Raw genomic sequence first — 18,393 nt, forward strand, 5'->3', positions numbered from 1 at the left:
AGAACCAAGATCGCAATGACGTGCAATGTGACCGGGCTTTCCGCATTTGAAGCATTTGATAACTCTTCCACTCCGCTTTTGCGATCCTTTCAGCGCCTCTAATATTGCGTCTACCCACTCTGGCCTTTCTACTTCCACACGGCGTGCTCTGAAAACTGGCTTACACAGAAGCGACGCTGTTTCCTTAATCAGAGCTTGTGACATGGTTTCTGCGAATGTTGGCTTTGGGTTTGCGTATGTAGCTCGCTTTGTTTCGACGTCCCGTATGCCATTTATAATCTAATTCTAATTTCTAATTCTGAATCTTTACCCTTTCAGTGTATTCCACGGGTGCGTCCGCATTCGCTAAATGTACCAGCCTTTCAACATCCGACGCAAACTCTTGCAATGTTTCACCAGGCCTCTGGAAGCGGTTCAGTAACTCCATTTGGTATATCTGTCTCCTATGGTCAGTTCCATATCGTCTCTCTAGAGCGCCCATCAAAGCTTCATAACAGTTCCGTTCGCCCTCTGGAATGGTTTGTAAAATCTCAGCTGCAGGCCCTTTCAATGCCATAAACAATGTAGCAGCTTTATCTTCAGCATTCCAGTTGTTCACTGCTGCGGTCTTCTCAAACTGTAGCTTAACGACCTGGAAAGGAACAGAGCCATCAAAATATGGAGTTTTTACCTTCGTATTGCTTGCTGAAACAGCTGGGCTGTTTAGTTGCAACTCCTGTATACGACCTCTCAAAACATCCACCTCAACCTCGATTTTTTCCTCAAACTGCGTTATTTTCTCGTCCATGCGCGCTTCGAGTTTTGATGATATACGCGCCTCTTGCGCTTCGAGTTGTACTGTTATGCGTGTCTCATGTTCTTTCAGTTGTGCTTCCATCTTTGATGTAATCTGTGTCGATATTTCTGAAATACGCGTTTCTTGTGCTTCAATATTCAATGTTATGCGTGTCTCCTGCGATTCCAGCTGCGATGCCAATGTCGATGTTTGAGCAGTTATTGAAGCCAATATCATGTTCAAGTCTGTGCTCGTAACTGTCTGCGATGTTTCGTTTTTCTCTTCAATTTTTGTTGTTGTATCGTCGACATCAAGATGAAAGACATATTCTTCCACGTTAATTCCTTCTGCTTCTATTGCCTCTCGTAGTCGTGCCTGAATTTCGAGTTTAACCCCGGTTGTATTCAATCCACGGCTCTCCAACTCCTTCTTCAGTTGCTGCATCTTCAATTCACTGAACTTTGCCATGTCCTTGTTGTCCTCTGGAATTTATTCAACAATTCCTCTTCTGACACAAATTGTAACGAATTTACTGCAATCGCGTCTTAATCAAAACTGATTTTTGATGCTTCAGCCTGTGCCGCTTTTATACTCTTCGGTTTCCTCGTTCACCCATTTCTCCTAAGGTCTAGTAATTTCGTGAACCTGATGCTTGAGCTATATACACGTATATTTGCAATTTGTAAACATATGCGTGTGTATATGTGAGCGGCTGATGATGACATGCGCTTGTGAGTATCTCTCTCTGTTGCCCCGTATGTATGTGTGCAGGCATAATGATTAATTTGTTAACGTACATACAAGTCTAGCAGCTTGCTTTATTGTTCTTGTGGCTTTATTTACTTAGCATCAGACTAGGGATGTGAGTATCACTTAGTGTCACTCATATTCGTGACAATACATATTTACTTTAAGCATATATACTTACATACCTACATACAGCTCGATACAAAATATGTACCTACACACCTGTGTTGAGTTGTGACTTCTGTGGGAAACGCAACGTTCGCAAATTTGCTGGAATGCAAATTAGTTTGGTTGTGTGTTGTACACACCCCTATTAAATCGTGTGAATGGCTATGTCAGCAACAATTATCAGATGCCTTTTTATGTTACAGGGTAGCATATTAGCTGTTTTAAATATTTGGCATTAAATTGTTGGCTGTTTACACTACAAAGGTAGTGGGCCTTAGTTCTATAGGTCGACGCCTTTTCGAGACATCGCCATAAAGGTGGACCAGGGGTGACTCGAGAATGTGTTTGTACGATATGGGTATCAAATGAAAGGCGTTAATGAGTATTTTTAAAGGGAGTGGGCCTTAGTTCTATAGGTATCAAATTAAAGGTATTAATGAGGGTTTTAAAAGGGAGTGGCCCTTAGTTTTATATGTGAAGGCGTTTTCGAGATATCGACCAAAATGTGGACCAGGGTGACCCAGAACATCATCTGTCGGCTACCACTAATTTATTTATATATGTAATACAACAAACAGTATTCCTGCCAAGATTCCAAGGGCTTTTGATTTCGCCCTGCAGAACTTTTTATACTCAGTTGAGCAGAGCTCACAGAGTATATTAACTTTGATTGGATAACGGTTGGTTGTACAGGTATAAAGGAATCGAGATAGATATAGACTTCCATATATCAAAATCATCAGTATCGAAAAAAAATTTGATTGAGCCATGTCCGTCCGTCCGTCCGTCTGTCCGTTAACACGATAACTTGAGTAAATTTTGAGGTATCTTGATGAAAATTTGTATGTAGATTCCTGGGCACTCATCTCAGATCGCTATTTAAAATGAACGATATCGGACTATAACCACGCCCACTTTTTCGCTGCGATAATTCATTGCCAAAGGCGGATAAAGCGATGAAACTTGGTAGATGGGTTGAAGTTATGACGCAGAATAGAAAATTAGTAAGATTTTGGACAATGGGCGTGGCACCAACTACTTTTACAAGAAGGTAATTTAAAAGTTTTGCAAGCTGTAATTTGGCAGTCGTTGAAGATATCATTATGCAATTTGGCAGGAACGTTATTCCTATTACTGTATATGTGCTAAGGAAAAATTAGCAAAATCGGATTACGAACACGCCCACTTTTAAAAAAAAATTTGTTTAAAAGTCAAATTTTAACAAAAAATCTAATATCTTTACAGTATATAAGTAAATTATGTCAACATTCAACTCCAGTAATGATATGGTGCAACAAAATATAAAACTAAAAGAAAATTTCAAAATGGGCATGCCTCCGTCCTTTTTCATTTATTTCGTCTAGAATACTTTTAATGCCATAAGTCGAACAAAAATTTAACAATCCTTCTTAAATTTGGTAGGGGCATAGATTCTATGACGGTAAATATTTTCTGTGAAAATGTGCGAAATCGGTGGAAGCCACGCCCAGTTTTTATGCACAGTCCACCGTCTGTCCTTCCGCTCGGCCGTTAACTCAATAACTTGAGCAAAAACCGATATATCTTTACTAAACTCAGTCCACGTACTTATCTGATCTCACTTTATCTTGGTATAAAAAATAGCCGAAATCCGACCATAACCACGCCCACTTTATCGATATCGAAAATTACGAAAAATGAAAAAAATGCCATAATTCTATACCAAATATGAAAAAAGGGATGAAACATGGTAACTGGATTGCTTTATTGACGCAAAATATAACTTTGGAAAAAACTTTGTAAAATGGGAGTGACACCTACCATATTAAGTAGAAGAAAATGAAAAAGTTCTACAAGGCGAAATCAACAGCCCTGGGAATCTTGGCAGGAATACTGTTAGTGGTATTGCATATATAAATAAATTAGCAGTACCCGACAGATGATTTTCTGGATCACCTGGTCCACATTTTGGTCGATATCGCGAAAACGCCTTCACATATACATCTAAGGGCCACTCGCTTTTAAAACCCTCATTAATACCTTTAATTTGATATCCATATCGTACAAACACATTCTGGAGTCACCCCTGGCCCACCCTAATGGCGATATCTCGAAAAGGAGTCCAACTATAGACCTAATGCCCACTCCCTCTTAAAATGCTCAGTAACACCTTTCGTTTGATACCCATATCGTACAACATTCTAGAGTCACCCCTGGCCCACCCTAATGGCGATATCTCGAAAAGGCGTCCACCTATAGACCTAATGCACACTCCCTCTTAAAATGCTCAGTAACACCTTTCGTTTGATACCCATACCGTACAAACATTCTAGAGTCACCCCTGGCCCACCCTAATGGCGATATCTCAAAAAGGCGTCCACCTATAAACCTAATGCCCACTCCCTCTCAAAATGCTCAGTAACACCTTTCGTTTGATACCCATATCGTACAAACATTCTAGAGTCACCCCTGGCCCACCCTAATGGCGATATCTCGCAAAGGCGTCCACCTATAGACCTAATGCCCACTCCCTCTTAAAATGCTCAGTAACACCTTTCGTTTGATACCCATATCGTACAAACATTCTAGAGTCACCCTTGGTCCACCTATATGGCGATATCTCGAAAGGGCGTCCACCTATAGACCTAATGCCCACTCCCTCTTAAAATGCTCAGTAACAACTTTCGTTTGATACCCATATCGTACAAACATTCTAGAATCACCCCTGGCCCACCCTAATGGCGATATCTCGAAAAGGCGTCCACCTATAGACCTAATGCCCACTCCCTCTTAAAATGCTCAGTAACACCTTTCATTTGATTCCCATATCGTACAAACACATTCTACAGTCACCGCTGGTCCACCTTTATGGCGATATCTCGAAACGGCGTCCACCTACAGAACTAAGGATTACTCCCTTTTAAAATACTCATTACCACCTTTCATTTGATACCCATATCGTACAAACACATTCTAGAGTCACCCTGGGGGATTCAAGGGGTTGTGTAGCGCAATATATAGTTTCTCCAACCCAATTGTCAACCTCACCTTCGAGCGGCGAATCCCGTTTCACTAACAGACGAGGCTCTGGCGACCCCAAGCTCCTCATGGAACTTGGGGGTGGGGAGGGAGGGATGGCCTGAAGGTTCAATGTGGCCATATAAATCGTTCCCGAGATGGTCGGGCCAGCACCTTAATGGTGCTGTGTTAACGGAGCGTATCGGATCTGTATCCGACAAAGGACCATCACATCGATAACACTCCCCAAAGCCTTCGGGGAGTAACCTAATCGCTACAACAACAACAACAACAACAGAGTCACCCTGGCCCACCCTAGTGGCGATATCTCGAAACGGCGTCCACCTATAGACCTAACGCCCACTCCTTCTTAAAATGCTCAGTAACACCTTACGTTTGATACCCATATCGTACAAACATTCTAGAGCCACCCTTGGTCCACCTTTATGGCGATATCTCGAAAAGGCGTCCACCTATAGAACTAAGGATTACTCTCTTTTAAAATACTCATTACCACCTTTCATTTGATACCCATATCGTACAAACACATTCTAGAGTCACCCCTGGCCCACCCTAATGGCGATATCTCGAAAAGGCGTCCACCTATAGACCTAATGCCCACTTCCTCTTAAAATACTCATTACCACCTTTCATTTGATACCCATATCGTACAAACACATTCTAGAGTCACCCTGGCCCACCCTAATGGCGATATCTGGAAAAGGCGTCCACCTATAGACTCACCCACTCCCTCTTAAAATGCTCATTAACACCTTTCGTTTTATACCCATATCGTACAAACATTCTAGAGTCACCCTTGGTCCACGTTTATGGTGATATCTCGAAAAGGCGTCCACCTATAGAACTAAGGATTACTCCCTTTTAAAATACTCATTACCACCTTTCATTTGATACCCATATCGTACAAACACATTCTAGAGTCACCCTGGCCCACCCTAATGGCGATATCTCGAAAAGGCGTCCACCTATAGACCTAATGCCCACTCCCTCTTAAAATGCTCAGTAACACCTTTCGTTTGATACCCATATCGTACAAACATTCTAGAGTCACCCCTGGCCCACCCTAATGGCGATATCTCGAAAAGGCGTCCACCTATAGACCTAATGCCCACTCCCTCTTAAAATGCTCAGTAACACCTTTCATTTGATTCCCATATCGTACAAACACATTCTACAGTCACCCCTGGTCCACCTTTATGGCGATATCTCGAAATGGCGTCCACCTATGGAACTAAGGATCACTCCCTTTGAAAATACTCATTAACACCTTTCATTTGATACCCATATCGTACAAACATATTCTAGAGTCACCCGTGGTCCACCTTTATGGCGATTTCGCGAAAAGGCGTTCACCTATAGAACTAAAGCCCATTCCCTTTTAAAATACTCATTACCACCTTTCATTTGATACCCATATCGTACAAACACATTCTAGAGTCACCCCTGGCCCACCTTAATGGCGATATCTCGAAAAGGCGTCCACCGATAGACCTAAGGCCCGCTTCCTCTTCGTACAAACAAATTCTAGAGTCAGCCCTGGTCCACCTTTATGGCGATATCCCTAAATGGCGTCCATCCATAGAACTATGGCCTACTCTCTCTTAAAATACTCTTTAATACCTTCCATTTGATACACATGCCATACAACCACATTTCAGGGTTACCCTAGGTTCATTTTCCTACATGGTGATTTTCCTTATTTTGTCTCCATAGCTCTCAACTGAGTATGCAATGTTCGGTTACACCTAGCCTTCCTTACTTGTTCATTTTATTCTACTTAATATGGTAGGTGTCACACCCATTTTTTTTAAAGATTTTTTTTTAAGTTATATTTCGCGTCAATAAACCAATCCAATTACAATGGTTCATCCCTTTTTTCATATTTGGTATAGAATTGTGGCATTTTTTGTTTTAATTTTTCGTAATTTTCGATATCAAAAAAGTGGGCGTGGTCATAGTCGGATTTCGGCCATTTTTTATACCAAGATAAACTGAGTTCAGATAAGTACGTGAACTAAGTTTAGTAAAGACATATCGAGTTTTGCTCAAGTTATCGTGTTAAGGGCCGAACGGAAGGACAGACGGTCGACTGTGTATAAAAACTGGGCGTGGCTTCAACCGATTTCGCCCATTTTCTAAGAAAACAGTTATCGTCATAGAATCTATGCCCCTACCAAATTTCTAAAGGATTGGTTAATTTTTGTTCGACTTATGGCATTAAAAGTATTCTAGAAAAATTTAATGAAAAAGGGCGGAGCCACGCCCATTTTGAAATTTTCTTTTATTTTTGTATTTTGTTGCACCATATCATTACTGGAGTTTAATGTTGACATAATTTACTTATATTCTGTAAAGATAATAAATTTTTTGTTATAATTTGACTAACAATTTTTTTTTAAAAAGTGGGCGTGTTCGTCATCCGATTTTGCAAATTTTTTTTTTAGTACACATATAGGAATATGAGTAACGCTCTTGCCAAATTTCATCATGATATCTTCAACGACTGCCAAATTACGGCTTGCAAAACTTTCAAATTACCTTCTTTCAATAGTTGGCGGTGCGACGCCCATTGTCAAAAATTTTACTAATTTTCTATCGATATCGAAGTTTCATCAAGATACCTCAAAGTTTACTCAAGTGATCGTGTATACGGACGGACGGACGGACGGACATGGCTAAATAAATTTATTTTTTCGCACAGATAATTTTGATATATAGAAGTCTATATCTATCTCGATTACTTTATGCCGTTACGGATTACCGTTATGCGAACAAAGTTAATATACTCTGTGAGCTCTGCTCAGCTGAGTATTAAAATTATAAGCACTTCCTTTATATAAATGGACAAAAATTAGCGAAAAATTTCTCGTTATATAAAGACATATTCTTGCTAAACTTTGATTTTTAAATTTTGACATACAAATTGTAAAAATATTTATGAGAAGTAAAAATATAAAGGTGGAGCGCAATTGATTGACTAATAATATCTCCTTTCCCACCAACTTTCCAATCCAAGTCCGCTCCATTTTTATACTCAGCGTGCCTTGCACACAGAGTATATTAACTTTGATTGGATAACGGTTGGTTGTACAGGTATAAAGGAATCGAGATAGATATAGACTTCCATATATCAAAATCATTAGTATCGAAAAAATTTGATTGGGCCATGTCCGTCCGTCCGTCCGTCCGTCCGTCCGTCTGTCCATTAACACGATAACTTGAGTAAATATTGAGATATCTCGACCAAATTTGGTACACGAGTTTACCTAGACCCAGAATATATTGGCATTGAAAATGAGAGAAATCTGATGATAACTACGCCCACTTTTTATATATTGTAACGAATTTACTGCAAATCCTCTTATTTGCGACCTTCTGCTAAGTTCGAATCACTAAACTGTTGAATAAATAACTCCAATATTTAATAATGCACAATGGCCTTTATTCAAGTACTTTCAAAATAACACTTCTATTGCTCGACAGATAGCGTGCTTAATCGAAACTGAATGTAGCGCCTCTACTGTCGCGGCTTTTTATACTCTTTCGTTTCGTCCTTGCATCTTCTAGGCGCTTCTGTTCTAGAATCTACTAGTTGGTTATCTGCTATAATTATAACTACATATGTACGTGTATAGCTCTCATATGCGCGTGTGTTTGTGAGCGACACTTCCACAATTATAACTTCATATCTCAGATAAGATATCTGCATGTGATTGTGCGTTGCTTCTCCACTGCGTGTACGTACATATGTGTAGACATAATGATTGATTCGTTTATGTAGATACATAATGATTGATTTATAGATGTGCATACAAGGCGCTGCTTAGCATCGGCTTGGAGATGGCAGTACCCCTTAGTGTTGCTAATATTCGTAACACTGCCCTCCACCTAAGTCTGATCGTCTCGATCAGACAAATCTCCCGATCTGAACGCCGCTAGCATCTCCAAATGCACCACTCTTCTACTCCGTGGTTTCCCAATGGTTTGGTTGCGGTCGATGGTATCACTGATCTTCTTCACAACTTTGTACGGGCCTTCCCAACTGCACCGAATCTTGGATGGAACACCTTTCCGCCGGTGAGGGTTGTATAACAGTACCAAATCTCCCGCCAAGAAACCTTCCGAATTATTGTTCTCATCGTACCTGTGTTTCATCGTACTACTCATTACCCTTGTTCGTTTCTTCATACTCTGTTGTTTGGCCAATGAACTACTTCGTAGAGCTTGCGCTTGACGGATTTGCTTTGCATAATCAGTATCGTTCCGACGCTTCACAACAGTAGTGTGTCCTGGCTTGAAACCACCCTTGCATTCTTTCTGCGAAATTCTTTCCTTCGTTTTAGTGCGTCCGTTAGGGATTTTCATTGCCAGTGTTTCTCTCACAGGTACCTTTGGTTTTGTTTGTTTGGCCCATTTGTTCCATCAACCCTTGTTCGATTTACTTTCCTTGACTTTCGTGGTCTCTGTCGACTCTCCTCCACCAGCACTCGCTTACTGCTGAACCCTTTTTCCAAACTGAAGTTAAGTGGCACATCCTGGTTCTTATACTGCATAATCCTTCTCTGCATATCGATCCTGATGTCATAGTCAACTAAGAAATCCACTCCCAATATGACTTCATCAACGATCTCTGCCACAACGAATTTGTGTAGAACCATGACTTCCCCAATTAAGACTTCACATACCACTTCTCCCTGGACTTGGTTATACTCCCCAGTAATCGTACGCAATCTTGCTCCAGGTAATGGCTTCACTCTCCTGTTGACCAAATCAGATCGGAGCAAGGAATTAGGTGCGCGCGTATCTACATTCAGTACACGCTCCTTGCCATCCACATTTCCTTTGACGGTAAGGCTGCTCGATTTCCTTCCAGTTTGCGAGATAGGTATCACACGACATTCAATGGCTGGGGCAAGTTCTCGATCTTTACATTTGATTCGCTCTTTTTTATCTCCTCCAGCTTTGCGTTTACGACCAGCCAAGTTGGAACTACCATGACCGGTGCTGCAATGACGTGCAATGTGACTTGGGCTACCGCACTTGAAACACTTCATAACTCCCGCATTGTTTTGTTGTAATCCCTTCAGTGCTTCCAAAATTGTGTCTACCCAATCTGGCCTTTCCACTTCCACGCGATGAGCTTTGTATGCGGGCTTACTCAAAAGTGATGCTGTTTCCTGAGTCAGTGCATGGGATACCGTTTCAGCAAATATTGGCTTTGGGTTCGCGTATGTGGCTCGCTTCGTTTCGACGTCCCGTATGCCGTTAATAAAGCTCTGCATCTTTACCCTTTCAGTGTATTCCACGGGTGCGTCCGCATTTGCAAGATGAGCCAATCTTATAACATGCGAAGCAAGCTCCTGTAATGTCTTATTTGCTTTTTGATAACGGGTTTGCAACTCAATTTGGTATATCTGTTTTCTATGCTCGCATCCATAACGTCTCTCGACAGCGGCCATCAATGCTTCATAGTTGTTCCGCTCTCCTTTGGGAATCGTCTGTAGGATTTCGGCTGCTGGCCCCTTCAATGCTACGAATAGAGCAGCAACTTTATCTTCAGCATTCCAGTTGTTCACTGCTGATGTCTTCTCAAATTGAAGCTTGAATACCTCGAAATGAACAGAGCCGTCAAAAGATGGAGTTTTTACCTTCGGATTTCTCGCTGGAAAAGCTGGGCGATTTAGTTGTAACTGTTGCATAAGACCTTTCAGCGCTTCTCTCTCGGCATCAATTTTGCCCTCGAGTTGTAAAATTTTTGCATTCTGCTCTTCCAGTTTCACAAAGAGCTGCGGTGATACATGTTCCGAAATTTTTGTCGACATTCCAGATATACGTACCTCTTGCGCTTCCAGTTGAGATGACATATATGTCTCCTGTTCTTCCAAATGAGATGACATTTGCGACGCCATTTCTGAAATGCGTGCCTCCTGTGACTCCAGCTGAGATGCCATTGTCGATGTTTGTACAGATATTGTGCTCGTCACTGTCTGCGGTGTTTCGTTTTTTTCTTCCATTTTTGTTGTTGTTTTGTCGCTATCATAATGAAAGACATACTCCTCAGCATTGATGATTCCTTCTAATACCATAGCTACACTTAGTAGTTTTTGTAGCTGGGATTTATCGCCAAAAGTAGCCAATCCACGGACTTCCAACTCCTCCTTCAGTTGCTGGATCGTCAATTCACTCAACTTTGCCATGTCCAAGTTGTATTCCCAATCTTCGGAATTTATTCCAAAATTCCTCTTCTGAAACCAATTGTAACGAATTTACTGCAAATCCTCTTATTTGCAACCTTCTGCTAAGTTCGAATCACTAAACTGTTGAATAAATAACTCCAATATTTAATAATGAACAATGGCCTTTATTCAAGTACTTTCAAAATAACACTTCTATTGCTCGACAGATAGCATGCTTAATCGAAACTGAATGTAGCGCCTCTACTGTCGCGGCTTTTTATACTCTCTGATTTCCTCCTTGCATCTTCTAGGCGCTGCTGTTCTAGAATCTACTAGTTGGTTATCTATCTAGCTATATATATAAAAATAAGTGTACATTTTGATTGTCACTCCATAACTCGAGAACGGCTCGGCAGGTTGCCATGAAATTTTCAGGAAAGATACAGGAAGGAGAGATGATGGTTAGTTGATTTTGAAATTCCAAATCGGTTTAGCCATATATATATAAAAATCAAATTCTGTGTGTGTGTGTGTGTTCGCTATGGAAACGTATTTCCCACACATCAATCATCACCAAATTTTGGTTATGGGTTCCTTCGATCAACGGGAAGGTTTTAGGCTAAAAATTATTTCGATATATAAAAAGGGCGTGGCACCTCCCATACAAATGGAATCTTTAGTAATGCATAACTTTGAAGGTATACATGCCAGAACATTGAAATTCAGTAAGGAGTTATATGAGGTCAATCCCTAACACCACCAAGAAAAGGCGGAATTGGGAAAAAGGGGGCGTGGAACCTACCATTCAAATGGAATCTTTGGTACTGCATAACTTTGAAGGTATACATGACAGAACATTGAAATTCAGTAAGGAGTTAGATGAAGTCAATCCCTAACACCACCAAGAAAATGCGGAATTGGGAAAAAGGGGGCGTGGAACCTCCCATTCAAATGGAATCTTTGGTACTGCATAACTTTGAAGGTATACATGCCAGAACATTGAAATTCAGTAAGGAATTATTTGAGGTCAATCCTTAACACCACCAATAAAATATGGAATTGGGAAAAAGGGGGGGTGTCACCTCCCATACAAATGGAATATATTATACTGCATATATCTGGATGTCGTAATGGTAGGATAATTAAAATTGTGACGTTAAGTTCTAAAACCTCCAGTAAAATGTGGAATGGGGAAAAACTATGGCTGCCGTACAAACTTAAGTTATTTTAACACCTAAAGTTTGACTGCATTGTTGAGTTTAGCTGTTATGCCTTTTGGACGTTTAGTAATCTGCCGCTGTTAAAAAAATTGTTTAGCTTCAGCCTATCTACATCTTCTATAAAAAACAAATTATGTTTGTGTGTTCCCTATGAAAACGTGTTTGCTATACTTCGATCATCACCAAATTTTGGCTCGAGGTTCCTTCGATCAAGACGAAAGTTTTTCATATTTCAGAATTAAGACTTTTAAATTTAAATGTTTTTGTTTTTTGGCTATGCGAAAGGACTATCTTAGCTCCCAAAAATGATCATGTTAACAAAATCAATTTCCTGGTGAAATGACGAAATATAAATCATTCGACACAGTTACAGATGAAGATAAAATTGTGAATTATCCAAATGAATTTCTATACTCCTTAGAACCAAAAGGAATGCCTGCGCATATATCAACTTTGAAAATTGGCTCACTAGTCATGCTTCTTCGGAATGTAATCAAAGCTACAATCATCAGCGGTAAAAGCAATACAATAATATAAAATAGATACAATAAGATACAAGAATAAAATGTTTTAACAGAAAATTTCACCAAATATGCGTACAAAATTCAAATCAATTTACAGAACAATAAATTAAATTATCAACAAACAAAACAGAAACAAGTAAGGACGGAACTGTCTTCGGCTGTGCCGAATGCCATGAATGGGGCTGAACAATAAACTTATCCCGTTCGTAATCTCCAAATAATCGGATGTATAAGATAAGAAATATATAGCGAACAGATGCACATACCTAAACGATTTTTAAGATAAATAAAAAATAAACAAGTAAAGACGGGACTGTCTTCGGCTATGCCGAAGTCTTCATACCTTTCATGAATGGGGCTGAACAATAAATTTATCCCGTTCGTAATCTCCGAATAATCGGATGTATAAGATAAGAAATATCTAGTGAACAGATCTACATACCTAAACGATTTTTAAGATAAATATAAAATAAAAAATAGGTAGGTACTTTGTGTGAGGATGCAAAGTTTCAGGTTTTTTGTGGTCTGCGTGTAAAAACTATGACTACGAATCACGTATTTCAACAATATATGACGTAACCGTAACTATTTGATGAAATGTTTTGAATTTTGAAGCTTCTAGCAGTAAAAAAGCGGCAAAAAATACAGTTTATATGGGGTATATAATATATGTACCACCGATCTCTATGATTTTTTCAGACAACAATATATGATATATACGTAAGCATTTGGTGAAATTTGAAGCTTCTAGCTGTTAAAACGGGGCAGAAATTGCGCAAAGTTTCTTATCTGAACAATCGGTTATATGAGATATATACTATATATACCACCTATATCAATGATTTTTTCAGACAACAATATGTACTATACACGTAAGCATTTGGTGAAATTTGAAGCTTCTAGCTGTTAAAATGGGGAAGAAACTGCGCAAAGTTTCTTATCTGAACAATCGGTTGTATGAGATATATACTATATATACAACCGATCTCTATGATTTTTTCAGACAATATATGCTATATACGTAAGCAATCGGTGAAATTTGAAGCTTGTAGCTGTTAAAATGGGGTAGAAATTGCGAAAAGTTTCTTATCTGAACAATCGGTTGTATGAGATATATACTATATATACAACCGATCTCTATGATTTTTTCAGACAACAATGTATGCTATATACGTAAGCAATCGGTGAAATTTGAAGCTTGTAGCTGTTAAAATGGGGTAGAAATTGCGAAAAGTTTCTTATCTGAACAATCGGTTGTATGAGATATATACTATATATACAACCGATCTCTATGATTTTTTAAGACAACAATATATGCTATATACGTAAGCAATCGGTGAAATTTGAAGCTTATAGCTGTTAAAATGGGGTAGAAATTGCGTAAAGTTTTTTATCTGAACAATCGGTTGTATGAGATATATACTATATATACAACCGATCTCTATGATTTTTTCAGACAACAATATATGCTATATACGTAAGCAATCGGTGAAATTTGAAGCTTATAGCTGTTAAAATGGGGTAGAAATTGCGAAAAGTTTCTTATCTGAACAATCGGTTGTATGAGATATATACTATATATACAACCGATCTCTATGATTTTTTCAGACAACAATATATGCTATATAAAGCTATATAAAGCTTCTAGCTGTTAAAATGGGGCTAAAATTTGCGAAAATATATATATATACTATAAATATATACTATATATACCACCATATATATACTATATATACCATCGATCTTTATGATTTTTTCAGACAACAATATAAGCTATATACGTGAAGCCTCTAGCTGTTAAAATAGGGCAGTAATTACGAAAAGTTCCTTATCTGAACAATCGGTTGTGGGGGATATATACTATATATACGACCGATCTCATCAATTTTTTCAGGCAACAATATGTGCAATATACGAAAGTATATGGTGAAGTTTGAAGCTTCAATCTGTTAAATTGGGTAAGATATTACAAAAATCCTCTTTTTCTGAAAAATCGGTTGTATGGAGGATATATGCTATAGTGGTCCGATCCGGTCGGTTCCGACAAATGTCTAATCGGACACCCAAATACACCCGCTCACCAAATTTTATCAAGATATCTCAAAAATTGAGGGACTAGTTTGCATACAAACAGACAGACGGACAGACGGACAGACGGACATGGCTAAATCAACTCAGCTCTTCAACCTGATTATTTCGGTATACTTAATGGTGGGTCTATCTATTTTCCTTTAAGGACTTACATTTTTCGGTTTCGTGACGAAATTAATATACCATTTCATTTTCATGAAAGGTATAAAAATAACGCAACATCCATTCGATCTCGGGCGTTACAACGTGCGCCTGGTAAAGCTAGTAAATCTTATAAAATAAAGTCGCTAAATGCCATGTATGAGCATAACTTCACACAGAATGCTCCGATTTTAAAACTATTTGTTGCATTTGAAAGCTTAGCTATGTGAGATGGTACAGTTAATATAATTTGAAGATATATATTATAGGGGCGTGGCAAATTGCCAAAATGTAGTGAAAAATCATAAAATTTTTATTTACACAGCTATAACTCATAAACGGATGGATGGATTTAAAAAATTATACTTTTCAGTAAAACTTTGAACTATTTGCCTTCGATCTGCATCAAAAAAAATACTTGATTCCTTTCTTATATCAGCCAAATTGTTTAAACAAAAGTAACACTTTTACCAAAAAATGTGTTTGTGTGGTTGTTCGCTGTGAACTGTTCGCGCTAATTGCTTTTGAGTGAGGATGGTGCGACACATACATACGTACATATATAGCATTCGCTGCGTTATTTAACTTCGGGCGTAGGTTAATAGGTATGTGTGGATGTACATCACTACATAGTATAAAACAAAGTCGCTTTTTCTGACCCTATGTCCCTTTGAATGCTTAAACCTTTAAAAATACGTAACGGATTTTGATGCTCTTTTTTTAATAGATAAAGAGTGATTGAAAAGGAAGGAAGGGATGAACATATTTGTCTGAAAATTGGTGGAGGAGTAGCTTAGAACCAGGAGACAGACATAGGATAATTTTTATCCCGTTCTGGCTAGAGTCTTGAGATCAAAACGTGGACGTGGGTAATCCTGTGATATGTTTGTACAATATGGGTATCAAATGGAAGCTGTTCATGAGTACTTTGATACGGGGTATTTTTCGTACCCGCGGGTAACTAGGGTCTCAAGATATAAGCGAAAACGTGGACCCGGGTACCCCTATAAAATGTTTATACAATATGGATAACAAATGAAAGCTGTTGATGAATGCTTTAGTATATGGTAATTTGCATACCCCTGGGTGACTAGGGTCTCAAGATATAGGCCAAACCGTGGGCCCGTGTACCCCTAGACAGAGTTTATACAATATGGATATCAAATGAAAGCTGTTGATGAGTGCTTTAGTAAGGGGTAGTTTTCATATCTATTGGTGACTAGGGTCTCGAGAGATAGGCCAAAACGTGGACCCGGGTACCCATAGACAGAGTTTATAAAATATGGATATCAAATGAAAGCTGTTGAAGAGTGCTTTAGTAAAGGGTAGTTTTCATACATATTGGTGACTAGGGTCTCGAGATATAGGCCAAAACGTGAACCCGGGTTCCCCTAGAATGTGTTTACACAATATGGAAAACAAATGAAAGCTAATGATGAGTGCTTTAGTAGAATTTAATTTGCATACCCCTGGGTGACTAGGGTCTCCAGATAGAGGCCAAAACGTGGGCCCGTGTACCCCTAGACAGAGTTTATACAATATGGATATCACATGAAAGCTGTTGATGAGTGCTTTAGTAACGGGTAGTTTTCATACCTATTGGTGACAAGGGTCTCGAGATATAGGCAAAACGTGAACCCGGGTACCCCTAGAATGTGTTTATACAATACGGATAACAAATGAAAGCTGTTGATGAGTGCTTTAGTACAGGGTAAGTTTCATACCTATTTGTTACTAGTGTTTCGTGCATACTCACATGTACACACACATGCACTCATGCATGCCTAATTTCCCAACCAAGTAAAACAACTCAAATAAGGGAAAAAGGCCAAAGGCCAGAAAAAACCCTTTTTATTGATTCAATATTGCTCTAGCTCACTTTCATTTATCTACATTACGTTCTTAGCACACATAAATTTATATTAATATTTTTTTCCGATTTGTACAACAAACACCGTCTAGGTCACATTAATTTACAATCTTTGTACAATAAATATACTTGTACAACACAATTTATTATTCTTCATCTTACTGGCACCGCGTCTTTGTTTTGACTGACTAAACTGATTGATTCGCTCAACTTGAATCGTTATTTTAATTCTAATGCGCAATAGTTTCGATCATGGCAAGCCATGACATGTTCCACTCCAACGTATATTTTAAAACGGTAAATTTATTCGGGTAGGCGCATTCTCCCCTGCGCGACATTTATGACACACAGTGAGAAAATGCCCCTGTACGAAACAACTAGGTTCTCGAGATATGGGCCAAAACGTGGGCCCGTGTACCCCTAGACAGAGTTTATACAATATGGATATCAAATGAAAGCTGTTGATGAGTGCTTTAGTAAGGCGTAGTTTTCATATCTATTTGTGACTAGGAATTCCAGATATAGGCCAAAACGTGGACCCGGGTACCCATAGACAGAGTTTATACAATATGGATATCAAATGAAAGCAGTTGATGAGTGCTTTAGTAAAGGGTAGTTTTCATACATATTGGTGACTAGGGTCTCGAGATTTAGGCCAAAACGTGGACCCGGGTACCCCTAGAATGTGTTTATACAATATGGATAACAAGCGAAAGTTGTTGATGAGTGCTTTAGTAAGGGGTAGTTTTCATATCTATAGACAGAGTGGATATCAAATGAAAGCTGTTGATAAGTGCTTTAGTAAAGGGTAGTTTTCATACCTATTGGTGACAAGGGTCTCGAGATATAGGCCAAAACGTGAAGCCGGGTACCCCTAGAATGTGTTTACACAATATGGATAACAAATGAAAGCTGTTGATGAGTGCTTTAGTAAGGGGTAGTTTTCATATCTATAGGTGACTAGGGTCTCGAGATATAGGCCGAAACGTGGACCCGGGTACCCATAGACAGAGTTTATACAATATGGATATCAAATGAAAGCTGTTGATAAGTGCTTTAGTAAAGGGTAGTTTTCATACATATTGGTGACTCTCGAGATTTAGGCCAAAACGTGGACCCGGGTACCCCTAGAATGTGTTTATACAATATGGATAACAAGCGAAAGCTGTTGATGAGTGCTTTAGTAAGGCGTAGTTTTCATATCTATTTGTGACTAGGGTCTCCAGATATAGGCCAAAACGTGGACCCGGGTACCCCTAGAATGTGTTTATACAATATGGATAACAAGCGAAAGCTGTTGATGAGTGCTTTAGTAAGGCGTAGTTTTCATATCTATTTGTGACTAGGGTCTCCAGATATAGGCCAAAACGTGGACCCGGGTACCCATAGACAGAGTTTATACAATATGGATATCAAATGAAAGCAGTTGATGAGTGCTTTAGTAAAGGGTGGTTTTCATACATATTGGTGACTAGGGTCTCGAGATTTAGGCCAAAACGTGGACCCGGGTACCCCTAGAATGTGTTTATACAATATGGATAACAAGCGAAAGCTGTTGATGAGTGCTTTAGTAAGGGGTAGTTTTCATATCTATAGGTGACTAGGGTCTCGAGATATAGGCCGAAACGTGGACCCGGGTACCCATAGACAGAGTTTATACAAT

This window comes from Eurosta solidaginis, chromosome 3, assembly GCF_040869045.1.
Source record: "Eurosta solidaginis isolate ZX-2024a chromosome 3, ASM4086904v1, whole genome shotgun sequence".
Lineage (NCBI taxonomy): Eukaryota > Metazoa > Arthropoda > Insecta > Diptera > Tephritidae > Eurosta > Eurosta solidaginis.